Below are 8,858 nucleotides of genomic sequence, written 5' to 3' on the forward strand. Positions count from 1 at the left end.
ATGAAATGCGATTTTGAAGGCGCGGTCTGCCTTCTATTTGGTCGAAAGGGGCCGGCCTCGCTCTCTGAAGCGGCGAAAAGGCCGAAGCTCCTTTGTCTCAGGCTCTCTCATGCTCTCTCGCTCGTTTTCTCACTCTCTCGTTGTTCCACCTGCCAAAGTTCTGGCCCAGTCCGGGGAGCCCCCAACCTCTCACCACGAGGTGGCGGAGGCTGGGAGACACCGAACTTCCCTGCCGCGCTGCCAAGCCTGGACCGCAGGGAGCACCTGCCAACTTCCCAAAGCTACCCTTTTGGGTGTGGGGCAGTTTTCCCTGACCGCGTGGCAAGCATTGCCACTGCCAGCGTGCCTGCCAACCTGCACTTGAAGTGCGTCTTTTTCTCTTTCCTCCCTTTTCCTGCAAACCATCACTCGTGAGCGCTCTTGCCAACCCCCGGAAGGTCGAGCCGCCTGCCTGAATTGGTCAACACACGTAAGTTAAACTTGCGGTCTACTAAAAGTAGAAATTAGCGCATACTTGGGTTTTAAACGAGAGAACGGGAATTCCAGCTATATGCATTGTCATCCCATGCTGACTACCAACCTAACAATTGTACTTGTCAATATAGTTTTAATACTGCATACTTTTTACTTTTACCTGAGTATATATGGTAAGAAACTGTACTTTTACTCAGTTACAATGATGTAAATAATGATCACTACTTGTATTTATCAATTATTGCTTATTTATCAACTGTTTCGTGCAAGACCTATCTGTTTAGACTATGACTTGGATTTCTGCATTGTGCGCTGTTTGCCCCAATTCAACTTAAACGCTACTGACGTTTAAGTCTAGTTCACAAATCAAACGACGCAAAGAAGTCACATGACCTCACACAATGTCTTCTATTGGGCTTCCCGGGCAGAGGTATTATTAGTAGATACGCTAGCCAGGCTAATCAACGTCCCTATGTGGCGACCATGTTGGTAAGGTTGTTGTTAAAGGTCAGAGGACAAAGATGTTAAAAATGTTCTTGCTAACTCTAGAACCCCTTTACAAACCACATCTGCCATTTTCAATTGATTATATAGCATATACAGCAGTTAAATTGATAAATATGATTCAGACTGTGCCTTCTGCTTTTTGCATCCAGCGCTTTCCGGTCTTTGGCTCTATCTCTATCTATCTTCGGCATTGTGTCCTTGTATATTTGTTGTCGTATGATTTTGTGATGTCACGGTGGTTTAGTGTGTGGCATTTGGTTGCGCAAATGGTTCAGGCAGTGGCAAGAGTTTTTGGCTTTCCAAGTGAAAAAGGAATACGTGACCGGTGGATAGGGAAAGTCAATCGGCAGGGGAAGAAACGTGGTCAGCGATGGATGCCGCATTCCAAGCATTCCAAACTATGTGCTGATCACTTCGAACTTCCGCGTTTTGAGAACGACTTAGCCGAAAACATTGGATGCACAGGTGTAGTTAGGCAGAGGCTGAAACCAGCTGTGGTGCCAACTATATATTTATGCAAATATAAAATTAGCTTTCACTGTTATGCCGACGATACTCAGCTATACATGTCATTAAACTAACTACCCATGCGATTGCTCTAATCTGGAGTCATGTCTCGCTGAGATTAAACAGTGGATGTCGGGTAACGTTTTGCTCCTTAACCCTAAGAAAACTGAGCTGTTGATTATTGGCCCTGCTAAACATAGCCACTTGTTTCAGGACACCACTCTGAGTTTTGACAAAAGCACCATTACCCAAAGTGAGTCACCAAAAACCTCAGCGTTATATTTGACTCAACTCTCTCCTTTCAAAAGCACATTAAGAATACAGTAATCCCTCGTTTTTCGCAGTTAACGGGGAGCGGAACCCCCCGCGAAAGTTGAAAAACCGCGAAGTAGGATTTGAAAAGTAGGAATTTTCATGTATGTGTATGTGGGTACCAGAATAAAATATTAGATTAGATTAGACATTAAAATATGTAACAGTATTTATACTTTACATATTTGAGACAACGATTACAAGAGCACACGTATTTACTTAAATCTTTAATTATAAAACCTTATGCAGTAATTAACATTTATTATACAGTAATAAACATTCATCAACATTGCCTTCTGAGAGAGGCGAAGAGGCTTGTGTTGGTGGCGGAGGAGAGACTCTAACTTGACTCGTAGAGGCTATAGGTTCACTCGGAGACTCTTCTGCTGGAGGAGCAGACGGTGATGGGTAGTTGTTGTCTTTGTTTTTTTTCTTTTGCTTCAATATTCCCCTGTACAAGGACATAACCCCGTCAACACGATTGCTAAACTTGACAGCTCAAACCACATTGTCGTCAATGTCTTTCGCAAATCGTTGCATTGCCCTTGCCATGTTGCACAATTGTTGCAGGTTCTCCAGGGTAAGGCCACACTTTTTAGTTTATTCTTCATCTTCCTCTTCGTTTTCTTCCTCACTTGCAGACTTTCTCATCTCAAGAAGGTCCTCATCTGTCAGTGGGTCCGAGTGGCAATCGATAAGGGCGCTGATGTCTTCTTCCGTCATGTCGACAAATCCTTCATCCCTTATAATGAGAGCCAGTCTCACCGCCTTCTCCACCGCTGAGTGATGAACTTCGTCAGGAGTGAAGCCTGGATAGTCGTACGCCACGTTCGGCCATAATATCTTCCAGCTAGAATTTATGATCTCACTTTTCATGTCCTTTAATGCTTGCTGGATATTAGACAAACATGAGGCAATGTCATAACTATTCCAGTATCCTTTCAAGGTGAATTCTTCATTGTCGTCGTCAACTGCCGAGATGAGGCCCTCCATCGTGGAGCGAGTGTAGAGTGCCTTAAAGGCACGAATGACACCTTGATCCATCGGCTGAATTAGAGATGTGGTGTTCGGGGGAAGAAACTCTATCTGCACCCTGTCATATTGCAGGTCCGTTGCATGGCTTCCTGCACAGTCCATCAGGAGAAGAACCTTAAAGGGGAGGCTCCCAGTTTACTTGGGATGCGATTTTAAGGTCCTGTTACTTACACATAAAATATTAAATGGGTTAGAACCCTCTTATCTTGCTGACTTAGTTGTACCATATGTTCCATCCCGAAAAACGCCCATCTTTTGGTGACTTTCTGAGCCAGAAAGAAGTCCGCAGGCTCTCGAGCATTTTCTATTTGGGCTCCAGTACTCTGGAATGCCCTACCCATGGTTATTATAGCTGCTACCTCAGTAGAAATGATTAAATACCAATTTAAGACTTATTTCTACTCTTTGGCATTTAGTTGAAGTACATGTATGCCTGTTTTACTGCCACTTGTCCAGTCCACAGACCCCCCTTGTCTCCTGCTCGGAGAGAGGGCTACATGACTTTGACCGAATCCGAGGCTGTTGCTGTTTGGGTTCGGCACGGACCAATTAGGGTAAGCTCTGAGGTGCACCACTTTCCCCTGAGTCGTTGCCTTGGAGGATTCTGCTCTGACTCACCGACTGAGGTTCTGAGGCAGAACGGCGCAGTGCCATTTCTCTATAAATTGACTCTTATGCCATCCTAATGAACATTGCAAAGCATCTTGCCATTGTAATGAACATTGTACAGCACCAGACTATGTGATAAATGTTGTCCACTTGACATCCATTGCATCCTGGTCATCCTTGAAAGGGGACCGGCGGTCCGTTTTTTTTTTTTTTCCCACATGGGTTTTGAGTTTTTCATTGCCTGATTGAGGGTTTAGATTAGGGGATGTCATCAATCATTGCCAACTGTGGGCCTGTGAAGCCCTTTGAGACTCTTTTGTGATTAAGGGCTATACAAATACTGTAGACTTGACGTGGTGCACTGAAAAATAACCATCATATGAATCGTCATTGGAAGATTGTGTAACCTTTGATGTCACCTCAAATGAAACTGATGAGAAAGATTTTAGGCCTCGTATCGGCATAAGGTAAGGTGAACAGCCTCTACTTCCATATTTAGTGTTCTTATTGTTTGTCGTTTCGATGTGCTCTGAACAGCAAACTTCATTTGGATGCCCTTCCAACAATCAGCATGGAGGATACAGTGCATGATATTCCAAAATACATGACAGAACCAACAGCAACAGAGACACAAACATTCCCTGGTGCCGCAAATGTAACTCTTGATGATGACATAGTGGGAATACCTGAATCAATTGTATACTGTGTCATTAAAGTCTGATGCAGCTTGTCCAGTATCTTCAGCTACCAGTCAACATTTGTCAGCTAAGGACCCCCAAAAAATGGACAGTATGCCAAGCCCATGGACTATTCGAGATCCATTTCAGGGAAATCGCTTGTGTCGTTCATTGCTGCGTCAGAACCTGTTTTGAAATTTTTGTGTTTGTACTGTAATTTTGCAATTTTCTTTTTCAACTTTTTTTTGTTACAGATGTCTCCTCGAGGCCATACTGTTTGTGCGTCCCAGCCCATGAAATTCAAAATCCTGGCAGGGGACTACATCTCACCTCCCATCTTGAGCCTTGTCTTATTCCAAGTATAAAAAAACCTACATCAGGAAGTCCGGCAGTGGACCAGTCACACTTTGAAGGTTGAAAAAGACGATGATTATGTCTCACAAATTCAGAGTGCGGCGGCACGGTGGCCGACTGGTTAGCACATCTGCCGAACAGTTCTGAGGACCTGGGTTCAAATCCGGCCTCGCCTGTGTGGAGTTTGCATGTTCTCCCCGTGCCTGCGTGGGTTTTGTCTGGGTACTCCGGTTTCCTCACACATCACAAAAGATGCATGGTCGGTTGATTGAAGACTCTAAATTGCCCGTAGGTGTGAATCTGAGTGTGAATGATTGTTTGTGCCTTGCGATTGGCTGGCGACCAGTTCAGGGTGTACCCCGCCTCTCGCCCAAAGATAGCTGGGATAGGCTCCAGCACGCCCCCGCGACCCTCGTGAAGATAAGCGGTTCGAAAAATTAATGAACTATTTAAATTCAGAGTGCCATTTTGAGCAAAAGGCACAGCAGAAATATATTTGTAAATTTTTCTCTATTTTTGTCCCTTTATAAATTAGCCATCCATTCATCCATTTTCTGAACCGTTTTTTCTCACTAGGGTCACGGGTGTGCTGGAGCTGTAGAGTCACAGCTTCCACAGATGTCTCATGGTGGATGTCAAAAAATGGAGTTGGGGTCACGTCACAGAAATGTCTTTATCACTATGTGATTACTCTAAACTCCGTCTGTCAACTCTCTCCTGTAAATCAATACATTATGGTGATTAGAGTTTGTGCTTGTGAAATTGGCTATCCATTGCTACAAATATAGCATCTAATCTTTCTGACACCACATATAAAAGCCTTGACATTTTTTTTTTTTTAATTCCCTCATACCCATTCCATCAACATAAATCTAAAGAATACAATACAGTACCATTTTTCTGTTTTCAATCTTGTACACATACATTTAAATGCAGGTATGTCAAACTAATTTTTGCCACAATGGACAACCCCAATTCCAACGAAGTTGGGACATTGTGTTAAACATAAATAAAAACAGAATACAATGATTTGCAAATCATCCATCCATCCATCCATCCATCCATTTTCTGAGCCGCTTCTCCTCACTAGGGTCGCGGGCGTGCTGGAGCCTATCCCAGCTGTCATCGGGCAGGAGGCGGGGTACACCCTGAACTGGTTGCCAGCCAATCGCAGGGCACATAGAAACTAACAACCATTCGCACTCACAGTCATGCCTATGGGCAATTTAGAGTCTCCAATTAATGCATGTTTTTGGGATGTGGGAGGAAACCGGAGTGCCCGGAGAAAACCCACGCAGGCACGGGGAGAACATGCAAACTCCACACAGGCGGGGACGGGGATTGAACCCCGCACCTCAGAACTGTGAGGCTGACGCTCTAACCAGTCGGCCACCGTGCCGCCGATTTGCAAATCATGTTCAACCTATATTTAATTGAATACACTACAAAGACAAGATATTTAATGTTCAAACTCATAAACTTGATTGTTTTTAGGAAATTATCATTAACTTAGAATTTTATGGTTGCAACACATTCCAAAAAAGCTGGGACAGGTGGCAAAAAAGACTGAGAAAGTTGTGGAATGCTCAACAAACACCCCACAGGAGAACAGGCTAATTGGGAACAGGTGGGTGCCATGATTGGGTCTTCCTTGAATTGCTCAGTCATTCACAAGCAAAGATGGGGCGGGGTTCACCTCTTTGTGAACAAGTGCGTGAGAAAATAGTCCAACAGTTTAAGGACAATGTTCATCAATGTACAATTGCAAGGAATATAGGGATTTCGTCATCTACAATCCATAATGTCATCAAAAGGTTCAGAGAATCTGGAGAAATCACTGCATGTAAGCGGCAAGGCCGAAAACCAACATTGAATACCCGTGACCTACGATCGCTCAGACGGCACTGCATCAAAAACTGACATCAATGTGGAAAGGATATCACCACATGGGCTCAGGAACACTTCAGAAAACCAATGTCAGTAAATTTAGAGTTTAAAGCTGCACAGCAAAAATAATAATAGAAGGATCAATCAATTGCGTCAGAAGGAGTAGAGGAGACAATATTGACTTACATTTTTAAGTGTCGGTCATATTTTCGTTGGATCGACTTGGACAAAATAACAAAAACGGTCGACTATTTTGCGAGATCGATCACCCAGAACCATTTTCGGCCAGCATACGGCAGCATTTGAGCTTGATGGGAACGCGGAGTGGCCGGTAGAACCTGGTAAGTGTTTTCAAGAAAATGACGTAAAAATGTTACAAGCATCGATCTCAAACGGTCAAGTTAGAAGCAATGATGAAAAGCGAGTTTGTATGGAATTAGATGGTTTCTTGTTTGATTCGTTGAAGGAGAAATGATTGGTGAATTTCGACCGTTTTCTATCGCTCGTGCACAGGCAACATGTTTTCTGTCTCCTGACTGCACTGCTGACTCGCTGGTAATTTTGACAAGTCACAGCAGTGTTGAGGATGTGGTCATGATTACCCGCATACTTTAATCCTTATTATTAAACTTGGATTCGGTCCCGATGATAAAGGCCTCCTGTCATCAAGATGGCGCCTACCAGTGTGGTCGCCTCGGTTACGCGCTCTCTAGTATTGTTTTTGTGTTTTTCGTTCGTCTTTGGAGACATTACACGACTCACTTACACAAGGGGAGACTTGCTAACCATCAAGGAGGCTACTCCAGACTTTCGCAAATCCGCTCAGTTTTTTCCCCGAGTTACTCACCGCAGCGGCGTCCGCGGTTTTCGGCGCATGGAGGCGGAGGCGGCTCCACAGAGGGAAGCGAGCCGGCATCCAGGTGAAACTACGCAAGAGAGGATACAGATTGGCGTTCCCGTCGAGCCACCTCGCGAATGTACGCTCCCTACCCAACAAAATGGACGCGCTTCATCTTCTGTTAAAGACCAGTCAAGACTTCGGACGTTCCGCCGCCATGTGCTTTACGGAGACTTGGCTTTGCGACGCTGTACCCGACGGCGCCGTCATGCTTCCGGGTTTTCATCGTCACTGAGCAGATCGTATCACGGAGTTATCGGGGAAAACAAAAGGCGGCGGGATATGCTTCTACATCAACGAAAAATGGTGTACGGACGTCACGGAGGTCAGCAACCACTGCAGTCCGCATTTGGAGTCGCTGTTCTTGAACTGTAAGCCATTCTACTCGCCTCGTGAGGTCGCATCATTCATCCTCGCTGGAGCGTACATCCCGCCTCAAGCTAACACCAATGCCGGACTGCTAATGCTCGTCGAACAAGTCAACGAAATTGAAAAAAAACACCCTCATTATTCTCGGGGACTTTAACAAAGCTAAACTCAACCACGAACTCCCTAAATACAAGCAGCACATCGACTGTCTTACCAGGAAAAATAAAATTTTAGACCACTGCTATACTACGCTAAAAAACGTATACCGTGCAATACGTCGTGCCGCCCTGGGCTCATCTGTCACTGCTTAATTCACTTAATACCGACGTACAGGCAAGAACTTAAATGCGCGAAGCCTACAGTGAAAACAGTGAAAAAGTGGACCAATGAAGCAAAGATGGAACTTCAAAGCTGTTTAGACTGCACAGACTGGAGTGTCTTTGAAATGAATATACGGACACTGTCACATCCTATTTTAGTTTCTGTGAAGAGGTTTGTGTACCAACAAAATCATTTCGCACATTCAACAACAACAAGCCGTGGTTCACTGCCAAACTTAAGCAGCTTCGCCGAGCTAAGGAGGACGCATATCAGAGCGGGGACAGGGCCGTGTATATCGCGCTAGAAACCTGCTGTCTAAAGAAATTTACATTGCAAAGAGGAACTATGCAGCAAAGTTGGAAAAACAGTTTAGCGCTAACAACTCTAAATCAGTCTGGCATGCATTGCAATCGCTGACTAATTACAAGCGACGATCCCCCCAAGCTGAGTACAATAGCACACGAGTCAACGACTTGAATACCTTCTACTGCAGATTTAAAAAGGACACTTTCACACCCCACACCGATCCGGCCGCACCCCCGAAAACAATAACACCTCTGACTTCTGCGTTTACCATCCACGAACAGGATGTGAGACGCATCTTCAAACAACAAGATTAACAAAGCGGCAGGCCCAGACCATGTGTCCCCATCCTGCCTCAAAGTCTGCGCGGACCAGCTCGCGCCAGTCTTCTCTCAGATCTTCAATAGATCTTTGGAACTGTGCGAAGTACCATCCTGTTTCAAACGCTCCACCATCATTCCAGTCCCCAAGAAACCTGCAATCTCGGGTCTAAATGACTACAGACCTGTCGCCTTGACATCTGTGGTCATGAAGTCCTTTGAACGTCACGTGCTGGACCACCTCAAGAGCGTCACAGGTCCCCTGCTGGACCCCTGCAGTTTGCC

General features: G+C 44.9%; 1 long non-coding RNA gene across 3 annotated transcripts in view; it reads left to right on the top strand.

Moving 5' to 3' along the window:
• The window catches only part of LOC133481332 (uncharacterized), a 33,124-nt gene extending 28,589 nt beyond the window's left edge, over positions 1-4,535 (top strand). The window contains exons 6-7 of one of the 3 annotated variants that reach the window (XR_009789524.1): positions 2,442-3,911; positions 4,376-4,535. This is a non-coding gene — a long non-coding RNA (uncharacterized LOC133481332). Of the gene's footprint in view, positions 1-2,441 lie in introns of all 3 variants that reach the window. The other 2 variants (XR_009789526.1, XR_009789523.1) reach the window with 2 other exon arrangements.
• The last annotated feature ends 4,323 nt before the right edge of the window (positions 4,536-8,858 follow it).

Source organism: Phyllopteryx taeniolatus, chromosome 7 (genome assembly GCF_024500385.1).
Source record: "Phyllopteryx taeniolatus isolate TA_2022b chromosome 7, UOR_Ptae_1.2, whole genome shotgun sequence".
Taxonomy (NCBI): Eukaryota; Metazoa; Chordata; class Actinopteri; order Syngnathiformes; family Syngnathidae; genus Phyllopteryx; species Phyllopteryx taeniolatus.